Below are 5,000 nucleotides of genomic sequence, written 5' to 3' on the forward strand. Positions count from 1 at the left end.
CTAAGTGGAGATGCCTCTAAATGAACACCTTTTCCCAACTTTGCACGTTTCCAGCTTGAGAGAAAAAGGGGCTTAAAATTCACAGTTATTCGCCCGAACGTGGGATTTCGCTGGGGACGGTTTCTAAGTTCAAGTTGGGACGGGGGGCACCGAGGTGAGTGGTGGTTGTCCCCGAAAAAGCCCTCCCCTTTTCCGTAGCCCCGTTTAAAGTTTTGTTTGGGCTCCTGTTCAGCGGGGAAGCGCGTGCGCGTGGCAACCTTGACACCCCCGTGTTCCCCTGGACCAGACCTTTCCAACGCCGCCTGAGTTAAGGTGCTACGACGTCCCTAAGTGGAGATGCCTCTAAATGAACACCTTTTCCCAACTTTGCACGTTTCCAGCTTGAGAGGAAAAGGGGCTTAAAATTCACAGTTATTCGCCCGAACGTGGGATTTGGCTGGGGACGGTTTCTATATTCAAGTTGGGATGGGGGGCACCGAGGTGAGTGGTGGTTGTCCCCGAAAAAGCCCTCCCCTTTTCCGTAGCCCCGTTTAAAGTTCTGTTTGGGCTCCTGTTCAGCGGGGAAGCGCGTGCGCGTGGCAAACTTGACACCCCCGTGTTCCCCTGGTCCAGACCTTTCTAACGCCGCCTGAGTCAAGGTGCTACGACGTCCCCAAGTGGGGATGCCTGTAGATGAGCACATTTTCCCAACTTTGAATGTAAGTTTCCAGTATCATTGAAAATGTGGCCTCAAACGAGCAGTTTTGCCCCCGAACGTGGGATTTGGCTGGGGACGGTTTCTATATTCAAGTTGGGATGGGGGGCACCGAGGTGAGTGGTGGTTGTCCCCGAAAAAGCCCTCCCCTTTTCCGTAGCCCCGTTTAAAGTTTTGTTTGGGCTCCTGTTCAGCGGGGATGCGCGTGCGCGTGGCAACCTTGACACGCCCGTGTTCCCCTGGACCAGACCTTTCTAACGCCGCCTGAGTTAAGGTGCTACGACGTCCCTAAGTGGAGATGCCTGTAAATGAACACCTTTTCCCAACTTTGCACGTTTCCAGCTTGAGAGGAAAAGGGGCTTAAAATTCACAGTTATTCGCCCGAACGTGGGATTTCGCTGGGGACGGTTTCTAAGTTCAAGTTGGGATGGGGGGCACCGAGGTGAGTGGTGGTTGTCCCCGAAAAAGCCCTCCCCTTTTCCGTAGCCCCGTTTAAAGTTTTGTTTGGGCTCCTGTTCAGCGGGGAAGCGCGTGCGCGTGGCAACCTTGACACGCCCGTGTTCCCCTGGACCAGACCTTTCTAACGCCGCCTGAGTTAAGGTGCTACGACGTCCCCAAGTGGGGATGCCTGTAAATGAACACCTTTTCCCAACTTTGAATGTAAGTTTCCAGTATCATTGAAAATGTGGCCTCAAACGTGCAGTTTTGCCCCCGAACGTGGGATTTGGCTGGGGACGGTTTCTAAATTCAAGTTGGGATGGGGGGCACCGAGGTGAGTGGTGGTTGTCCCCGAAAAAGCCCTCCCCTTTTCCGTAGCCCCGTTTAAAGTTTTGTTTGGGCTCCTGTTCAACGGGGATGCGCGTGCGCGTGGCAAACATGACACGCCCGTGTTCCCCTGGACCAGACCTTTCTAACGCCACCTGAGTTAAGGTGCTACGACGTCCCCAAGTGGGGATGCCTCTAAATGAAGCCAATTTCTCCTATTTGAATGCACTCTCCCAGCCCAGAGAGGCATGTGCCTTAAAATTCACAGTTATTCACCCGAACGTGGGATTTTGTTGAGGACGGTTTCTAAATTCAAGTTGGAACAGGGGGCACCGACGTGAGTGGTGTTTGTCCCCGAAAAAGCTCTCCCCTTTTCCGTAGCCCCGTTTAAAGTTTTGTTTGGGCTCCTGTTTAGCGGGGATGCGCGTGCGCGTGGCAACCTTGACACGCCCGTGTTCCCCTGGACCAGACCTTTCTAACGCCGCCTGAGTTAAGGTGCTACGACGTCCCTAAGTGGAGATGCCTGTAAATGAACACCTTTTCCCAACTTTGAATGTAAGTTTCCAGTATCATTGAAAATGTGGCCTCAAACGAGCAGTTTTGCCCCCGAACGTGGGATTTGGCTGGGGACGGTTTCTAAATTCAAGTTGGGATGGGGGGAACCGAGGTGAGTGGTGGTTGTCCCCGAAAAAGCCCTCCCCTTTTCCGTAGCCCCGTTTAAAGTTTTGTTTGGGCTCCTGTTCAGCGGGGATGCGCGTGCGCGTGGCAAACATGACACGCCCGTGTTCCCCTGGACCAGACCTTTCTAACGCCACCTGAGTTAAGGTGCTACGACGTCCCCAAGTGGGGATGCCTCTAAATGAAGCCAATTTCTCCTATTTGAATGCACTCTCCCAGCCCAGAGAGGCATGTGCCTTAAAATTCACAGTTATTCACCCGAACGTGGGATTTTGTTGAGGACGGTTTCTAAATTCAAGTTGGAACAGGGGGCACCGACGTGAGTGGTGTTTGTCCCCGAAAAAGCTCTCCCCTTTTCCGTAGCCCCGTTTAAAGTTTTGTTTGGGCTCCTGTTTAGCGGGGATGCGCGTGCGCGTGGCAACCTTGACACGCCCGTGTTCCCCTGGACCAGACCTTTCTAACGCCGCCTGAGTTAAGGTGCTACGACGTCCCTAAGTGGAGATGCCTGTAAATGAACACCTTTTCCCAACTTTGAATGTAAGTTTCCAGTATCATTGAAAATGTGGCCTCAAACGAGCAGTTTTGCCCCCGAACGTGGGATTTGGCTGGGGACGGTTTCTAAATTCAAGTTGGGATGGGGGGAACCGAGGTGAGTGGTGGTTGTCCCCGAAAAAGCCCTCCCCTTTTCCGTAGCCCCGTTTAAAGTTTTGTTTGGGCTCCTGTTCAGCGGGGATGCGCGTGCGCGTGGCAAACATGACACGCCCGTGTTCCCCTGGACCAGACCTTTCTAACGCCACCTGAGTTAAGGTGCTACGACGTCCCCAAGTGGGGATGCCTCTAAATGAAGCCAATTTCTCCTATTTGAATGCACTCTCCCAGCCCAGAGAGGCATGTGCCTTAAAATTCACAGTTATTCACCCGAACGTGGGATTTTGTTGAGGACGGTTTCTAAATTCAAGTTGGAACAGGGGGCACCGACGTGAGTGGTGTTTGTCCCCGAAAAAGCTCTCCCCTTTTCCGTAGCCCCGTTTAAAGTTTTGTTTGGGCTCCTGTTTAGCGGGGATGCGCGTGCGCGTGGCAACCTTGACACGCCCGTGTTCCCCTGGACCAGACCTTTCCAACGCCACCCGAGTCAAGGTGCTACGACGTCCCTAAGTGGGGATGCCTGTAGATGAGCACATTTTCCCAGCTTTGAATGTAAGTTTCCAGCATCATTGAAAATGTGGCCTCAAACGTGCAGTTTTGCGCCCGAACGTGGGATTTTGTTGAGGACGGTTTCTAAATTCAAGTTAGCATAAGGGGCACACGTGTGAGTTGTTATTTTCCCAGGATTGATGGTTTCCAATTCGGTAGCTCCGTTTAAAGTTTTGTTTTGGCCCCTGTTTAGCGGGGATGCGCGTGCGCGTGGCAAACTTGACACGCCCGTGTTCCCCTGGACCAGACCTTTCCAACGCCACCCGAGTCAAGGTGCTACGACGTCCCTAAGTGGGGATGCCTGTAGATGAGCACATTTTCCCAGCTTTGAATGTAAGTTTCCAGCATCATTGAAAATGTGGCCTCAAACGTGCAGTTTTGCGCCCGAACGTGGGATTTTGTTGAGGACGGTTTCTAAATTCAAGTTAGCATAAGGGGCACACGTGTGAGTTGTTATTTTCCCAGGATTGATGGTTTCCAATTCGGTAGCTCCGTTTAAAGTTTTGTTTTGGCCCCTGTTTAGCGGGGATGCGCGTGCGCGTGGCAAACTTGACACGCCCGTGTTCCCCTGGACCAGACCTTTCCAACGCCACCCGAGTTAAGGTGCTACGACGTCCCTAAGTGGAGATGCCTCTAAATGAAGCCAATTTCTCCTATTTGAATGCACTCTCCCAGCCCAGAGAGGCATGTGCCTTAAAATTCACAGTTATTCACCCGAACGTGGGATTTTGTTGAGGACGGTTTCTAAATTCAAGTTAGAATAAGGGGCACACGTGTGAGTTGTTATTTTCCCAGGATTGATGATTTCCAATTCGGTAGCTCCGTTTAAAGTTTTGTTTCGCTTCCCGTTTTCGTTGCGTAGCTCTGATTTGGCTGGGGATAGTTTTATACACTGCTTTAGAGTAAGACACATACGTGCGAGTTGTTTTCACATTGGAATTGACGATAGCCATTTCGGTGTTGACGTTTAACGTTTTCTTTCGCTTCCCGTTTCCGTTTTATCCAACCGATTTCGCTGGGGACAGTTTTGTTATTTAAGTTGGAGTGAGACGCAGCGACGTGCGTTGAAATTTCCGCCCTATCTGCGACGGTTCACGGTTGTAGCTCCGATTGAAGTTTTCTTTTGCTTCCCGTTTCGCGCACGCGCACGTGCGCGTTATTAGTCCCGGTTTTCCGTGTGCCCCCGGTTAATACCTTTCGAATGAGCCTATTTTGATCAAAATCCGTTGGGCGGAACCGAAAATGAGCTCGAAAAACGGTTTTCCCAGCTTCGCAGTGCATTTCCCAGCTTCTGACTTACAAGCGTAACATTGTCGCGGCCCCCAGTCCACCAGACAGCTACCATAGAGTATATAAGTCATCCTGGGAAAATGAATGGAAGTCAATGGCAGTATGACTTTACAGTGGTTTTGCCCATACTACACATATGGTGTATACACGGACCATGCACCATATGTGTCTCCCGCACACGGGTGAAAATGTATCCGCCTGAGAGGCACTCGGGGCGGGCACCCGATGGGGCATGAGACCCCCCCACCCCTGGTGGTCAAAAAAAAGTTAAAGTTTTTTTTTCCTTTCCTCCAGGCGCCTACTTGGCTCTGGGGCGCCCCAGAATCATGCCCCCCGACCCCGGCACTACCCGGGGGGCCGATGGGGGCCCTTTTTTTGA

This window comes from Osmerus mordax, unplaced genomic scaffold, assembly GCF_038355195.1.
Source record: "Osmerus mordax isolate fOsmMor3 unplaced genomic scaffold, fOsmMor3.pri Scaffold_70, whole genome shotgun sequence".
Taxonomy (NCBI): domain Eukaryota; kingdom Metazoa; phylum Chordata; class Actinopteri; order Osmeriformes; family Osmeridae; genus Osmerus; species Osmerus mordax.